This window comes from Rhinolophus ferrumequinum, chromosome 5, assembly GCF_004115265.2.
Source record: "Rhinolophus ferrumequinum isolate MPI-CBG mRhiFer1 chromosome 5, mRhiFer1_v1.p, whole genome shotgun sequence".
Lineage (NCBI taxonomy): Eukaryota > Metazoa > Chordata > Mammalia > Chiroptera > Rhinolophidae > Rhinolophus > Rhinolophus ferrumequinum.
In genome coordinates this window covers 80,721,115-80,739,688 of record NC_046288.1, presented here as the reverse complement: position 1 = coordinate 80,739,688, position 18,574 = coordinate 80,721,115, and positions in this window count along the sequence as shown.

Below are 18,574 nucleotides of genomic sequence, written 5' to 3'. Positions count from 1 at the left end.
GTGCTCAAGAAAATCAATTTATACTTCCTAAACAATAAGCTCAGAAACATCTCCCTATGGAGGTTTAACTCTGTGTGTGTGTGTGTGTGTGTGTATGTGTATGTGTGTGGTATAAGGTAAATTGTGTCCTCCAAAAATTCCTGTATTTAAATCCTAACCCACAGGACCTCAGAATTTCACCATATTTGGAGAGAACTTCTTTAAAGAGATAACTAAATTAAAATGTGTCACTGGGGTGGGCCCTAAGCCAGTATGATTCGTGTCCTTATGAACAGGAAATTAGTAGAGACCCAAAAAGAGGCAAAGTGATGTAACAGAGAGAAGATAGCCATCTATAAGGCAAGCAGAGAAGCCCAGAATAGACCCTTCCGTCACCATCCCCAGAAGGAACCAACCCTGCCAACATCTTGATCTTGGACTGCTAGCCGCCAAAACTGTGAGAAACTGAAAATGTTCTGTGTAAGCCACCTATTCTGTGGCGCCTTGTTACCTTGTTTGTGGCAGCCCCAGCAAACCGATAGAGTGAGTGTATCATACTTATAATCGCAGTGTATGGAATCACTTAAGGTACTTTAATGTGTCAGGTAACAAAAACACATCGTATTATTGTCCGCCCATTACATTCAGGAAATATTCTGCCCACATTCCAAGACAAGTGAGTCACAATTTTGAGCTTCTTCCTCCTTTGTTTTTGAAGTTCTGCCTTTTCAGAGGAGCCCTCAAGCCCATCAGCAAGTATTTTGTTAATAGGAACTGAACTGTTCTTTGAAGTTTGCAAGTGAAACATCTATGGAGCCAGTGTGCCTGCCACCTGTAGGGCCATTAGGAAGGTAGGTGGCCTCCATGTACCTTCATTTTTTTATCTACTAAAGGGTGGGCTGGAAAGGATGACCTCTAAGGCGACGTGTTATGGTGATAAGAGCACTGAACGTTGGGCAAAAAATCCTGAATCCAAGTCTTGCCTGTCACTGTCTAGCTATGTGATGTCAGGCAGGTCCCTTAGCTCCTCTGAGCTGACCTACTCTTTTGTAAAATGTAGATAATATATATTGAAATCATAATGTGGCTGTGAGAACAGTTTGCGATAATGAACATGAAAATACCTGGCACATTGAAGAGTCCAAATAAAAGTTAGTTTTATTTTCATTTCAACTCTGAAATTCTAGGCCTGTAAGCACTTTGATTAGACCAGCTACTCTCTCAAAACATGATTTGAACTAACTTCTAAAGGGCAAGAGAGATTGCATATGTTGTAGAAAAATCACTGCGATCATCCTGCGTTTTTATTTCTTAACAAGGTATTTTAAAAGGCAAGCACGGTGTCTTCTGGACGTTACCATGACATGCCAGAACGTGATGTCAGTTAGTATTGAAATCATTCATCATCTCCTCTAATACCCCTCCTGCTGGCTGGGATGTCTTGGATATGTCAGAAGTGATTTTGCTTAATCCAACTTGTTTGTACTGAGCATCTCTTAATTTTTGGCCAATCACAATCCACTCTTAAGAAGAAGTTTAAAATACTGCTTTGGTTGATTACAATATAAACTCCAAAACTTTCCCTAAATTTTCTGATACTAGATGTGAAGCCAGATGCCTTCAATTTCAGATGAGCCAGATTGAAGGCAGTACAGAAACTCAGTGAAAGGAGATCCAAGTAGATTCTTAATATCCATAGCCAAGCATCTGGGACTGTCTGGTAAAGGCTAACGAGTGCCTCTGCAGAGGCCAGAGTTCTCCAGAGAAGACTACTCCCTGGAGCAAGATGGAGGTGGAACTGAGTTAGCAACTCAAAAAGAGTGAGAAGTTATTGAATAATCCATCCATTCACTCAGCTGGTACTTGTTCAGCATCTATTAGATGGCCATCACTCTGTTCTAAGAGGGGGAAAATGTAACTTCTCCCTGGTCAAATCCAATGGACATGTGGAATCTGCTAGAAATGAAGGTGACAATAATAGGATAATAGGAGGTGACTCCCTTCAGGAATGCATAGACGAGACACACAAGTCCCTTATTACATACAAGGGTAAAGAACAAAATGGGTGTTGAGCTACTACTTTCTGAATAGCAAAGGCAGCAGCTGACAGCTCATTACAGAACCCTGTTCTAGTTTCTTTCAGAGCCTGCCACTGAAGCACAAGGCTGATGTCAGTCCTCTGATGACCCAGGCCCCAAGAGAGCTAAACCTTGGCATAGGTACCACCCTTTGACCACCAGCAAGAGAAGAATCTGTGGAAGCTCCAGAGTCCATTTACTCAGCTTCAAAGAAGCAGAGAGAATGCCAAAGTGAGACAGACAGAGAAACAGAGTGAGAAAGAGTGGCAGAGAAATTTGAGAGGTGGTAGACGAAGCCTAAAAGAGTTTTTGCTAATCCAACCGATCAGATTAATGGTTTTTCCCTGTCCAGCTGAGACTTAAAGAAGAAGAGCAATGATAGAAAAATCGGCTAAAGTTTTCCCTTCCTTTGGGTGTTAGAGGGACGAAGTTAGGAGGCACGGAATGAGTTTAAAAGCTGTTGTGATTTGCTAGATGTAAGGGCCTCCAAAGGATGAAGATGCTATCGATGATGGGGGTATATCTGAGAGATAATGTGAGAAAAACCCAGAAACGTGGAGCCTCAGAACACCCCCAGCAGAGCCTCAAAGAGATGCCACGTTTTGGAAGCCTGGACGACTGAACCAAAGACTATTCATTTACTCAAACGTTTGTAAAGCACCTATTATATCCATTGACTACATCAGACTTGTTGATTTATAGATACAGACACAATCCCTATATTAAAAAAAAAAAAATTTGCACTTTCAGGTCAGGCTATCTCCGTAAACACACACTGGAAAACAACATAGCAATTGCTGTAAAGAACGGACATGCCAGGAACGAGGCAAATACAGAAGAAAACCTTGCCGTCTCCCAGGAGGTGAAGGAAGATTCCACAAAGACAGAACATGTGAACTGAGTCTTTGAAGCAGGAGAAAGGCCTGACTGAGAACACTGACTAACTGAAGGGAGAGACACTGACGTGGCCAAAGGAACGGAAGCATGGCGGGACACGTCATGTCCTGAAAACCACTTATTTATATGTCCATGAAGCTCCTACCATATTTGGGAATATAGAAAGAGTGAATAATAGAGAAAAACCTCTGCTCTTATAAAGATTCCATTGTGGTTATTGACGAGAAGAAGTGCAGACAATAAACAAGTGAACAAATAAATGATGAAAGTATTTTAGAGACCAGCTCATAGAGCCTAGAAAATAAAATGGGCTGATGGGCTGGTTGCAGGAGACCTGTTTTATTTGGAGAGGGTCTCAGGGAAAATGTCTTTTGGTCATGAAAGTTGACCTCAAACATTAAGAAGGATTCAGGCATGTAAAGATGAGAGAGAAGAACACTCCAGGAAAAGGGGGCAACAAAAGCAAAGGCTCAGAGACCAGAACCAACTTGGAAGGTTCAAGAAATAGGTCGAAGGTCCACATGGCTGGAGCTTGTGGGCAGAGGGCAGCATGGAAGGAGAAAGGACCAGAGAAATAGGAAGTGGCCAGTACCAATATTTGACATGGGGGGCACAGAGTGGAGATGCTGGAGTAGTAGAGTAGTCAGTAAGACAGACCATAAAGGGCCAAGGAAGCCCCAGTACAGAATTAGGATGGTCACTCACTGCACTTGGGCTACTATAACAAAATACGATTGACTGGATGGCTTATAAGCGACAGGTATTGTTTTCCCAGTTCAGGAGGCTGGGATGTCCAAGATCAAGACGTGAGCAGATGCAGTGTTTGCTGAGGACCCCCTCTTCATAGGTGACAGTCTTCTCACTGTAACTTCACATGGTAGAGGGGGTGAGCCATCTCTCTAGGGTCACTATAATGAGAGCACTAACCTCATTCATGAGAGCTCTACTCTCAAGACCTACTCACCTCCCAAAGGACCCACCTCTTAATGCCATCACCTTGGGGGTTAGGATTATAACATAAGCGTTTAATGGGGACAAACATTCAGTCTACTGCACTCACTATAATTGGGAATTGGTGAAAAGAACACGATTGGGAAAAAGTTTTAACTCCAGTTGTGTTAAGTAGTTGAGTCGACAAAGCACGCTCACTCAGACACTATTCAGCCTCTCAATGTCTTAACAGTGGTGCATAAGGGATGTTCACAGCAGACAAGGTTTAGGGTAAAGTATCAATGAATTGTCTATGTGAGCTGGGAATCCAGGCTCAACAGTCATCCAGAAAGAGGCGAATTCACAAGTTGTTTTCTTTTTTTTTCCTCCTCCTTTCACAAGCCCCTTGGACACAGAATGTCCTCTGTGAACTAGCCAGGAGAAAGAAATCCAGCTTTACAGTGCATGTAATCTGGAAAGCAAGGAAAGAAACATTTAAGCTGTTATTCAAACAAGTTTCATTCCAATTACTACTTTCCTCTCTGTCAAAATCAATTATTCTCACTTTTGACATGGCCCTTGCTTGCCGAGGTGATTGGAGGATGTGCCTCCACATTTTTCTCCTGATGTTTTCTTTTGGGGTTGCGTTTGGTGGTGGGTTGTTCTATAGTGTTGTTGATTTTCCCACTGCAGCCAGCGCCACAGAGTTGCTTTTACGTGGCCATAAAATAAAATGAATGTACACAGGAAAAGGAGCCATGCTCCAAGTCAAGTACTGGACAGCTTAGCTTAATATGTACTCAGTTTCACAAGCAGAGATCTGTTTACTCTCGTCGCTTAAAGACACAGTGACCATTTGCTTTGTGACATCCCCCTGGCCAGCACTGGGCCCCCGCCAGACTAGGACTGACAGGCCAGGTCATTTTTGCCTCGTGACCCCTGGAGAAATGCTAGTCCCCCAAGGACTTTGGTAGGCTAATTGCAGCAGCACGCTGAGATAATCACACCACAGTTGGGAGCCTGTCAGCACCTTCATGACACTATCAGCTAGCTGGGGCTGTGGAGTCTTCAGGACACAGAGAAAAGGGAAGTGAAAAGAGAGAGCTTAAGTATTTCCTAATACGCAGCTATTAGGCTGAATGGACCAATGTTCATGCAATCAGGTGGGATCCCTTTTTGTTTTGTGGACTTGAGTTGCCTTGTGTTATTCTTTGCCCTGTCTTCAGAAAGTCAGGTTTGAATTTCAAAATGATGCCAGCAGTCATGCTTTCAGTGATTATATTTTTTAAAATTTACTTGGCTGTATTTAAAGAAAAAAAAAAGCATTTCTTAAATCATATATTCTTTCCTGTCTATACCCTGATGGAGTCCAAGAAATTTAGTTTAAAACTCAGTGGGGTGGTATCAGGAAAGATGTGGGAAGAGTCAAGAATACCCATACTTTGTTTTTATATTCCAGCCAAATTGAATGTGTTTCTGTTCTCCTCTTATTTCCTGCTTTTTTTATCATATTCAAACTTTTGCACGTGGTGTTCTTACACACTTGTCTTAGTCAGTTCTAGCTGCTATAACAAAGTACCATGAACTGGGAGGCTTAAATAACAACACTTATTTCTCACAGTCCTGGACACTGGAAGTTGAAGATCAAGGCTCCCGCAGATCCGGTGTCTGGGGAGAGGCTGCTTCCTGGTTTGCCGTCAGTCTTCTCCCTGCATCCTTCCATGGCCAGCCGAGAGCAGAGAGCTCTGGTCTCTTCATCCCCTTATAAAGGCACTAATCCCATTTATGAGAGCCCGACTTCATGATCGAATTACTTCCAAAAGGCCCCGTCTCCCAATACCATTACATTGGGAATTAGGACTTTATAGTATTCTGCCTCTGGCACCCCCAACTTTATGTCCTTTTCATATGCAAACTGCATTCATGTCATCCCTACAATCCCAAAAGTCTTAACTCGTTCTAGCATGAACTCTAAAGTTCAAAGTCTCATCTAAATTCTAAATATCATCTTAATCAGATATGGATGAGACTCAAGGCTCTATTCATCCAGAGGCAAAATTCCTCTGCAGCTTCCCGTGAATCCGTGAAACCAAATAAGTTATGTGCTTCCAAACTGCAACACACAAGCACAGGACAGGCATTCCTGTTCTGAAGGGAGAAGTTGGATGGAAAAAGAGGGTGACAGGTCTCAAAACCTAGCACGGCAAACTCTGTGAGATCTGAAGGCTCAAGAAGAATCCTCTTTGGCTCAGTGCTCTGCCCCGAGGGCAAACCCATGGGGGCAGAGATCCTGCCCCTGCAGCTCTGTCAGGTGGGGGTCCCACTCCACAGCCCCAGACAGCCTCTGGCATGTCGAAATCAAGGTGATGACTCCCCCTTTTGAAACTGTGAGGCAGGCCCCCTCAGTGATGTGTGAATTGCCTTTGGGGTCATTCTTCCCTGTCTTGAAGAATGAGATACGTTCATAATCAAATAACACTGTGGTGCTGTCCCGTAAAATCCAAGAAGACCAACAGCCATCCTCAATTCCATCCTTCCTTCCTGCGTCCCCTTCAGCTGACACGGGCTTTGTTCCTGCTGGGATGGCTGAGGTCCCCAGTTCACACCCAAACTGATCTCCTTATCAAATGATTGGCCCACCACATCCTTAGTGTTCTTTTCCAAACGCTATCGCAGTTTTTGGAATATGGACAGCCGGAGAATTTTCCAAATCTTTGAATTCTGGTTCTTTTTTGCTTAAAAGTTCCATGTTCAATTCATTTCTCTCTTTTTGAATTTTACCCATCAGCCATCAGGAGGAACAAGCCACTCCTTCAAACCCTGTGCTCAGAAATCCCCTCAGCTAAGTATCTAATTTTATCAACCTCGAGTTCTACCTTCTACAAAGCAATAGAACGTAAATACGATTCAGCCAACTGTGCCACTTTATGACAAGGATCACCTTTTCTCCATTGTCCAACAACATGTTCCTCATTTACATCCGCGACCTCATCAGAAGGGCCTTTCCATCCATATTCTACCAACGTTCTGTTCATGATTATGCACATATTGTCATAAACAGAGAATACATAACTGTCTTAGGAAGACAGAAGCTGTCTCTACGGCTCTCCCCTTTCCTTTCTGAGCTCTAGAATCACCTTTAAATGTTCCTTCATGACAATATGGGCTTTTTCTAGCAGGCACCTCAAAACTCTTCCAGCCTTTACCCATTACTCAGTCCCAAAGGTGCTTCCACATCTTTAGCTATTTGTCATAGCAACACCCCACTCTCAGTACCAATTATTGTCCAGTGTGACAAAGACTGGGCTTAAACAGCAAACATTTATTTCTCACAGCTCTGGAAACTGCAAAGTCTGAGATCAGGGTGCCAGCAAATAACGTGTCTCATGAGAGTTCTCTTCCTGGTTTATAGTCACCTTGTTTCTGTATTTGCACGTGGCACAGAGAGGTCATCTCTCTGTGTCTCTTCCTATAAGGGCATTGATCCCATTCGTGAGGGCTGCAGCCTCAGGACCTAATATCCTCCCAAAACCTACACCTCCTAATACCATCCCATTGGGGATTAGAGCTTGAATATGCGAATTTGGGGGGAACATAATCAGTCCATACCAGAAGAATTAAAAGGAGTGACTGATGTCCACAGTTTAGTTGAGATTTTTAGTTTTCCTAAGAAGTTTCTTCCTGTACACATGCATACATACATGTACATATATATGATATGTAGGCATATAAACATATATATTTTTCGCTTCTATTTATGTATTTATTTTTACTAAATGTCATGGTTGATACTATGAGCTATGGTAACACTGGCAAACTTGGAGATCCATGGGAAATTGAGGATTTATCACACATGCATATCAAGTTTTATTGTATTAAATAAGCTGCTTTCTGAAGCTCTTTACTTGCCTGATTTGTTTGTACATCCACAAGTTGGCTGTATTTGAAACAGCCACCAGAAATATCATAATATCCTCCCAATTTAATATTTTAAAATTCTGTTAAAAGAATAGGTGAGACTCACAGAAACTCAAGAAGGCCAGAAATGGAGATCTCGTCTGTTATACTTTCAGAAATAAAAGACCCTTAAAGGAACTAGGGGTCGTTTGAAGCAGTGAAGTTGACTGTTTTGTTCACCTCTCATCCCTCCATCCAGTACTTGGTGTATAAAAGCTGCTTAATAATTACTTAATGAATGATTAAATTATCCACCAACCAATTACTTGTGGAAGACACACCATCCTTGCTGTCCGAGCTGCTCCTACGTTTTTGGTCTCCACGCTTACAATGTGGTCCTAAGTGCACATAGGCACATCCAATAATGGTCTGCTTTGGGCACAAGCATTGCATTATTTAAAGATTTTCAAAATTCTTTAAAATGCAGCAGCCTAATTATCATTGGAAAAACAAGAACATTTTTGGAAATTCTTAAATGTCTGACATGGCTTTGAGGGTTTTTTTTTTAATTACATATGGAAGGAAGGGAATGGGGCCCCATAATGTTTCGGTGCTTGTGCCTCCCCACCCCCCAAGAAGTTCTTACGCTGGCCCTCCCTCCATGATCTTTTTTCACTAGCTCCTGCTTCCTTTACCCTTTGAATTGAAGTGTTTGGGCTCTTTTTGCTACCAAAGCACCTAATCTGGACTCTTGTGATGACTACTGAGACCAGTTTTCATGGCCTGGAAAATCTCTGTGCAAGCATGGCCATTAGATACCTTTGAGATACCCACTGAGAAACCCACCAGAAGCTAGAGGTAGTCTGATCCCAAGGAAGAGGCAGACCTCCACCCTAGATGTGTTTATTTTTCCTTTAATCAATTAGTGAAGCAACACAGACATACAGAAACGCCGAGGGTCCTCTCCCAAAACACCAGCAGAGTGAGGTTAGAGAAGCCAGGTGGATCCCCTGGTGATTCCCTGTAAAGTCCGAGACAGTCCTGCGCTTTCTCAACTCTGAGCTCAACACTCAACAGCTTACCACGAGGCCTTCCCAGGGAACTCTGTCTCCCTGATATTGGACATTACCGGAAAAGATAATAACCAGTCTAACTGGCCCGGTGGCCTGGGAAGGATGTACAAGGGTGTGAGCTGCTGTCTCCCCAAGGTTGTAGGGACAACAAGCCCTGCACTAGATGGTCTCAGAATAGACTCACAGAATCAAAGAGGTGGAAGGAAATGAACCATCTCTATGTTCCGTTGAACTGGTGGTTTTCTATCCACTGGTGAGCAACTCCAGTAATGGGCCCTTGCCACTTTCTAAAGCTATCGCTTCACTTCTTTAATAATTTTAATTGCTAGGCATATCTACTAAAACATAACCCAAAGTGACCTCACATCATTCATTGTTTTGCCCAGTGGAGAAAAAATAGATGGGAATTTATTCCCAGTTTCCGTAAGATCTCTTCAACTACTTGAAGACAGTAGTCCAACAGCCATAATTCTTCTTCTCTGTATGCTAAATACCTCCATTCCTCTCCCTGCTCCAGCCTGGGGTCCATCTTCACTGAAACTGCTCAATGTGGTCACCAGTGAACTTCCAAATAATGAACCCTGTGAACAGGTTTTAGTTCTTACACTTCTGAACTCCTCAGATGCATTGGAAAGATGTAATTACGCCCTTCTTGGAGTATTGCTCTTGACACAAGTCTTTCCCAGTTTTCTACCCACAAGCCATGTATTCTCAGTCACCCTACTTCACTGTTCTTTTCTTGATTTAATCACCCATTAAGTGTGGACGTTCCTCTGCATTGTAGCTTCTACCTTCTTTTCTTCTCACTTTATGAACTTGCCCTCAGTGAATTCATTCGTGCCTACGGTTCAACTCTCATCTAAACAGTGATGGTACCCAAACTTCATTTCCTGTTTGAGCATCACATGACCATATCCACCTTCACACACACACACACACACACACACACTACAGCTGTCTCAAACTCAGTAAGTGCAAAACTAAAATAATTGCCTTTCTCACAAAAATGAGTTCCTCCTCTTCTGTATTCTTGCCCTCCTCCTCCTGTATTCCCCAACTTAGTAAATGTCCCTACCAGCTGTCCCCTCAATGACACAGTGAAAAAACCTAGGAGTTGTCCTTGGCCTAAGTCATTTATCCATGTTTTTCCAGCAAGTAAGGAAGCAAAGGTGGATTTTTAAATCCAAGAGCCCTGCTTCCAAACCAAATGGCTTTTCTTTGTATATTTATTTATGTATATTTACCTTTGTGTATTTACTCAGGTAAATATATGCAAAAACAACTTTTCAAGGACTTTCAGAGAACATTTACTAGTATGTGATGAGATTAATGTCAGTGACAGATACAGTATATATTCTCTTCCATTCCATTTCATATCACCTTCATATAAATTATAGAGCTTTAATAGATACTACAATTGGTTGTGAAGTCTGTTTCTGTCAAGGAAAGGGGAGACAAAAGGGCAAAGTTCACAGCCAAGGCCAGGCACACTTTGCTGGCATTGAGCTTAAACAAGGGGAACTCTGACACTTGCAATAAGGGGAAACCTTTCATGAATCACTGCTTTATTGAAACCTTGCCCGGCAGATGCAGATTAAGTGGAAAGGGCATTTCTGCTGCTGTTTATAGGACCGTAGGGGTCAGATGTCAACCAGGGCCTTCTTAAAATGGACTGGAAGAGCTTGCCTCTTCTGTGTCAGCCTCCATCTTCTCACTTATGACAAATATTTAGGAATGAAATAATTCTGTTAAGGAAGGCATGATGTCTTTTACAGCCTGAGGGGTTGCCATGGATGTGAACCTCAGAGTTTCCACAGCATTTCTAAATATTTGCAGAGAACCATTTCCTGATTCAGGAATGACAAAAGTCTAACTCAGAGATTGGACATTTGAGTGCTAGTCAATTATTTCAGAAGAGTCGTACTTTGTTGAATGCCACAGTCAAATATGCTACAGGAATATTTTGGGCTTGGCAAGCTTGCCCACTCTAGGAAGTCCAAAATGAAGGCTGAATACTTCATCCTTACAGCTCTCGGCAAGGATTGGACAGCACAGTTGTTACATAGGAAGCCATTCTCTGGGAGCAAGTGGTGGAAATTGGGCATGAAATCATCTATTCAGGAGACTACAACCTGGCATTACCCTAATGTGAGCATGAGTAGGTGAACGCATTCAGAAAGAATAACATTTCCTCCCCCACTCAGTCTCTTAACCTTCAGCCGCCTCTCAAATGATTTCATTATTTAGATTTATAAACTTCAACTTATTTGCCTCCTGTAGCTGCCAGACATTTGCAAACCATTGCTAGGATCTGCTACATATTCTGAGAGCGAACCATCCAGTGTCTCAGTTTTTCATGAAATATCAAATATGTTCACTCTACAGAAAGGCAATGTCTTAACTACCATTTATCAAATGCTTCCATGTGTAATATTCTAGATAATGCATTGTGCAGACACTATCTCTTTTAAATTACAGAAGTACTCTGTGAAGCAGGGAATATTTTAAATATTAGTATATTTTGCTGGAGTCCAAAAAAGATTCAAAACAAAGATGAAGATGCCATTAGATGTATTCTCTGAATGAGTTAATTTAAAACTCAGAGTAGCTCGATAACTTTCTCAGGAACATATAGCTAGAGAGTATTGGAACTAAAGATTTGACTCCGATAGACGCAACACCAAAAGCCATCCTGTTTCCAGCATACACTCAATATGGACTGTAACCCTTAGCACAGTGACCGGTGACCCTTGGGAGAACTGAGGGTGATGGGGCAAAGCGAGAGATGTGGAGAAGCTGCTGCAAGACGGAAAACACAGAACCAGAAACGAGAAAAACCTCTTTTTCATGTATATCACATGTCTTGTCCTCCAGTAGGAGCACGATTGGCCGTTGGGGATGGGGTAGTTCTTCACTGGGCAGGACTGCCCCCCCATTGCAGGATGTTGCGTAACGCATCCCCTGCCATTGATACAGATGAAAACACCCTATACATTTTCAAATGTGCCCTCAGGGGGCAGTCCTGCCCACAGTTGAGAGCCACTGCTTAGAGGAAGGGGAACATAATCCTAATAATTACAGATGTATTATTCTCATTTCACAGATGAGGAAACTCTACATTCAGGTTCAGACCTTCGGAATAAAACCTCTCAGTGAATGATACTAAATGTTATTCTCTTAATCCAATGATACTATTGTCCTAATTGGCTTGATATTTCTCTTCCTGCCAAGTCCATAAACTCTAGCGTCATTTTGTGGACATACATGTAGACCATTTTTCCCTAGAGCAGGATGTGATTCTTCTACATTTTCCAGAGCACTCTTCTCATGATGGATACTCAAATAATCTGCCTAACTTACTTTTCTACTTCATCGATTAAAGACAAGATCCTAATAAAAACAAACCGACCCTTGGTTCATTTCTGTTCAGCAGTCTGAACAGGAAAGGCTTTATGAAGTAGGTGGTGATCTGATGCGCATTCATTTTATATTCAACATTAATTTAATATTTGAAATTTAATTTAAGAGGGGGAGGTGACAGATTGGAAAAGGCATTGTGATGGAGAACAAAGCAAAGTCTTTGACATTGGAAAGCCCTCAAGAAGTGATGGGGCATAGCCGGTGTTTACCTGGACCAAAGGGTGCAAGTTATTTCCAAGGAGAGTATGTTATGGTCTCTGCAGAGCCCTCAGTTACACTGAGCAATTGCAGACATCCGTCTCCAACCAGCTTGGCCCATCATTTTTAATTTTTCCCTTGTACACAAGTGACAGCTAATGACCATGTCCCATCTCCAAAGCCTCCACAATAGCACATATTTCTGGTGAGCACCCAGCGAATGTATTACAAAGACACTTAATCAAAATGCAAGCCAGATTTCACTGAGGCAAGGAGGAGAATGCTCACACCTTCTCTAGGACATTTAGTATAAACTGTAAAGCATAAACCACATGACTGTCATCCAGCCTTAACTTCATTATCACCCAGACCAGGACTCCCAGACTTTTCTGTGCATCCCTTCTCTGACAAAGTCCTCCTCCTGTTTCTTCTCGACTGGGTAGCCTACATTCAGCCACCACTACCACCACCATAAATAGATGGTTTGCCCTTTTCTGCCCCACTTTTGCCTTAGAAGGAAGCTCCTATATATGGCAGCTTCCAGGCTCCTTTGCCTTCTGACTTCCTGTTGGGTTCAGCCATTGGGAGGGCCAAGCAGAAAATCAGAGGATAAGTGGAGAGAGTGGTGAGAGCATGTCTTTCCTCCTGCTACCTCCCTGACTTGCTGATGTGGTTCTGGCAGAGGCGCTAGTCCTCTGGACCACAGTTCCCATAGGCATTTCTTTCACTATGGTCTGGCTCTCACTGAGCTCCCCTTGTTCCATTAGACTGAGAGATATTAGTATTTGCCTACCATTCCTAGCCCTTGGGTGCCTTTACTTCCCTTGTTGGATCCTTTAACCCTGTCTATACCTTGATAAATGATTCTCTTTCATTTAAGTCTCCAAAGTGGACACCATTTTTCTGTTAGGACTCTGATCAACATGTCCTCCCTCCATTGCAACCCAGTGCCTTGGAACTCCCCATCTGTAATTAGGAACATCCCCTTGATCCCTCACATCTTTACAGAATGTCTACTCTACGACCTTGTGTAGAAACCTAGCTGACTATTCCCAAGTTCACTTTTCAAGTGAAGGATTTTGTATCATACAGCTCATGAGTCTCAGAAGCAGGGCTGACTCTCATCACAGCCTCCAGGCCATTATCTATCTACCCCCCCCCACACACACACACCAAAAGCAAAGGAACCCTTCTAGCTTAAAAGGGTGATGCCATCCTGTTTTATCTCCATCCTTACCAAGTTGTTGCTGTCATCTACTAACCTCCAAGTCACTTCTTGCCATTAATTGAAGCCCTTAACTGTTAATTCAGTCTTCCTCCACAGCTTTGCTTTGGTTCTCATTTGCAGTGACATCAGCACTGATTCATTCATCCAACAAATATTCATTGAGAACCTATTGCCACCCACGTTACTAGGGATACAGGGTTAAGACAGGAGAAGGCTCCTACGCTTATACAATAATGTGAGTGTGAGAGGGGGTGTCTGTGTGGGTTAATCACTTAAACCTCAGCCTAAGCAGTGTCACAGCTGACTATGTGAATGGGGTCCCTAAAAATTGCGTAATGGAGTAGCCTTTTTAGCCTCTCCATTTCTCATTTTCCTAACCTCCAATGACTTGTCTTCCCACTTGACTGTAGCTACTATATGGTCACCACCAAAATCTAAAATTTAAATATGCAGTTCTCTGATCCTCATCTCCCATTCTGGGGCTCACTTGCACTAGTGACCCTCCTATGAGTTTAGCCCCACAAGACCTCCAATCTATTAATCTCACTATTTTCTCATTAGCCCCTAGTTTTTTTCCCATCTTCAGGACAAGTGAGGAAGCTGAATTTGAGATTTCACATTAAGCCAGAGATTATCAAAGGGATTAAAGTGGTCCCAGGTCACTGAGACGAGTAACATGACTTCTCTTTGTACACCAGCACAGGGGTGATAGTGCTTTGCGATGTTATCAGTATCTGAGTAACAACTGTTCAACGTTTGGCAACTCCATCACCAATGTAAACAGAGCCCTGCAATAAACTTCTGTTTAGAATCTTGAAGTTGTTTTTGCATTCTTCTTTAGACCCTGACTAAAGCACAAAGGCCAATAAGATTGAAAAGATGTTCAAGTTCAATAGGATCAGGAAGAAGCGACAATTAAGACAGTATACCAACCAAATTGACAATAAGTCAAAAGTAGTTAACATGACACAGAATTTTTAAAAAACCCTTATACACTCCTGCTGGGAATGTAAATTGAAATGGCAAATTGAACTTGAAAACAATTTAACATTATCTTACATTTGTAGACATTTGCATACCCAGCACTTCTGACTCCTAATAATTAGGGAAACTCATGTTCTTCAGCAACAAATGCTTGTCCAAGACTTGTCATATTAAAAAAAAAAATTGTTAGCAATAAAAGAAAGAAAGGAAGGAAGGAAGGAAGGAAGGAAGGAAGGAAGGAAGGAAGGAAAGAAGGAAGAAAAAGAGAAAGAGGAAAGGAAAGGGGGAAAGGAAGGAGGTAGGGAGGGAAGGGAATACTCCCAAATGACTATTAACAATAGTATGGATGATAAATTATTATGTTTTTCTCTAACTGGAATATTATATGGCAGAGAAAATGACTGACACACAACTCACCACACAAAACATGGATTAATATTGGAAATATAATCCAAAATTTAAAAGTCACCAAAGAATATATGGAATATACATAATGTATAAACAAACAACATATTGTTATATATATATATATATATATATATATATCTCATAAAATTATTTAAAAAGAGAGAAAAGGAAGGATAAACACAGCAATCCCCTGGAGTAGAGTAGCATAGGTAAATGCAACGGATTGCTAAAACACAAGCTCTTGAGTTGGATGGTGGATGAATGGTTCTTCATTGAATTGTTATCCTTCATAATTACACACACACATATACAAATTTCACTATGTATGTATGATTATTTTACTCTTTTTATATTGCCAGTCCTGCAGTATAGAGAAACATTGGCTCTATAAGGTAGGTCTTTTGCCTTCCAGATATCTCATTATTCTACAAAACTTGAATATTCTGAAGCTGTGTTCTTTCTGATCATCACACCATTAGTTATATTTTCAAATTCCATACCACTGAATGTGAGAGACTGTTCTCCGTTAGTGGTTAGTATATAACTGCTCCACGCCTCAGTTTCTTTGTCTGAAAAATAAAGAGCTGATAATGCATATCTCATGGGAATTTTGTGAGGATAAAATCAGGTAATTTAAGGAAAGCATTTAGCAGTTTTTGGCATAAGGAACATTTAAAAACGGTAGCTCTTCTTATTATATTATCAATATAAATAATGGTATTCTCATACAAAAATTAAAGAAAGCATAGTGTGGAGAGTGTCATGTATAGTGTAGACGTGACAGAGACCTTCTGAGAAGCCCCATTACATGAGGAGGAACACCCGCTCACATGGTCATGGAGTTGACATCTCAGGTGAACTACCCAAAGCCATTACCAAGACTTTCTGTTTCCTGATCATGATCTTTAACAAAAGATGTCCAAAATGCAAGCAAAGAAGCCAGAAGAAAATAGTTTTGTGGTCGGAATTAAAGTTTAAACAGAAATAAATTATACGCCATCAACAAGGTTCCATCTCTACTTCCAACAAGCTGGACATTAGCTTAGCCCCACTGTATCTTAATTTCCAACTCTATGTAATAGCTTATAGGCCTGGGCTCTGCAATCAAGCTGTCTGAGGTTGTCTCCTGGATCTACTGCCAACGAGCTGTATGACTTGACTTAGTAAACTCTCTAAGCCTCAGTTTTTATATATAAAATAAGGAGAGCAACACATACAGCGGTTGAGAAGATTACATGAGATGATGTTTATAGAAGTCTTCACCAGTAGCAGACACATTCAAAGTGCTCAACAAATGTTTTGGCTGTCACTGTTATCTATCTCCATCATGACACCTATTGGAAACCTGGAAGCCACTTCTCATTTATCGTTCTTCTCGTAAGTCTGTATGTAACACACCAATGCATAGTTCATGTTCAATGGGAATTTGTTGCCTTGCATTCTTGCTGATCACAGAGAACCCGTTAAAGTCTTTAGCATTCATGTGAACTTATTCAGAAAACCCTTTGGAATTAACTGGTGCTATGCTCTTGGTAAAACATGGCTTCCTTGGTAGCAAGAGGGGAAAAGTCCATATTTTAAAAAGGTTTCATGGACTGCCAAGAACTGTTATAAAACAATATTTTGATGAGTTATACAGTAAATGAATCAGAAACATATGAGCTTAATTTCCCTGAAAACACATGTGGGTTTAAAAATGAAAGGAAAGGAACCTTGGTACACTTTGCTATGCCAAACCCAAAATGTTAGAAAAACATTTTAAGATGTTAGGATGCACAAATCCTAAATGTGCCTCAATTTGCTCATCCTTCAGTGGCCTGCCCCCAATGTACCTGTAGAGTTTGGTCTGCCATAGTCATAATGAGGAAAACCTTAAAAATTAAAGAAAATGAAAAAAGCCCATTGGCATAAGACAGAGAGCCAGGAGTTCCAAGTCTGGGCCTGGCTCTGTCACTGGTTAGCTGTGGGACTCTGTATGAATCACTTAACTTTCCTGGACTTCAGGAAAACAACCTGTGACTAGAAGACCTCACAGGGTTGTCGAGAGCTGTTAGAATGGGAGTTCAGGAAAGAGTGATAAGTCTAGGATGGTAGGGACCAGACCAAAAAGCGAGATGGTTTCCGCAGGGTGGGACAAGAGTCCGGATGTGTCCAGACCCTTGCATCACTGAGAAACAGGAGTGCACAAGATAAGCCCATGGCCAGCTACAGAGACAGCTTTAACAAAAATTATGCAAGGCATCCGTGGTGAATTGTCTGAAGTACCCTTGCTCCCAGGTATCCTTAATCGCCTTGTACCTTCTGCCTTCTACCAGACGTGCAAAGCAAAACCCCACCATCCAGGTGGCTGGATACCTCAGATACATGGTCCAACCTCAGCTAGACCCTCAGGGATCTTTTGCAGTTCTTCCTGCTCTTTTTCATTGTGCTAACTCAACTGAAACACTTCTACTAACCTCTTGCAGCAAATTTGGGGCCAATAGGCCTTCATCAACATTATTTTTATCTCTATATTTATTTTTGTCCACACCCACCTGGGTTCGTTAACTATTTCCATGCAACAAATTACCTCCACAACTTCGCAGCTCAAAACAGCATGCAGTGTCCCACAGAGGTTCAGAGGTTCAGGGATTCGTGAGTGTCTTAACTGGGTCAGGGTCTGTCACAGTATTTGCAGTCACGCTGTCAAATGGGACCGCCACTGGGGGAAGCTACTTCCAAGCTGGAGGCCTGATTTTCATCGCATAGGCCTCTCTACAGTTTTCCTGAGTGTCCTCGGGATGTGGCAGTTGGCTTTCTCCAAATTAAGTGATCAGAGAGAGAGAAAGGGAGCACAGCTGGAACAGAAGCCATCGTCTTTTATTAAACCATCACTTAAGCAACATACCAGCATTTCTTCAATATGTTACCGGCTACAAAGATCAACCCTGGTGTAATGCAGATGGGGATGGCACTGGGGTGCAAATCTCATTGGGGATCACTGGGGCCACCTCTGAGGCAGCTTCCAAGCCATCTGCACTGTCCTCTAAAAGTGTGCTCCAGCCACCCTACTCACCTGAGATCTTGGCCTCAGCACTTCCTGCCTCCTCTGGGCCCTGTTCTCAGTCATCCCCATCTTTTGACAGCACTCTCTCCCTCTCTGTTGACTCTCCACTCTCAGCCTTGGAGCACACTTGTACTTGACCAGCCCCAGGAGGAGCCTATGGGTCCTCGGGAGACCACCACGCCTAAGGATCCCCTTTTCTAAGAGAATACTCTTCACGAATTCTTTCACAAGTTTTAAGGCTTATGTCACTTGTTGAGGAAAACAGCTCTGCCACCATGTGCACAAGTGAATGAAGTAGAAGTGAACTAAAGAGACCAGACAAGACAAGACAGAGGTCAGTTCTAACTAAAACGGCTTGGTGCCGGTATCATCCCAATGAGGACCTCCGTATTGGACAGTGGCAAACCCGCCCAATCAAATGAATACCCCATTATCA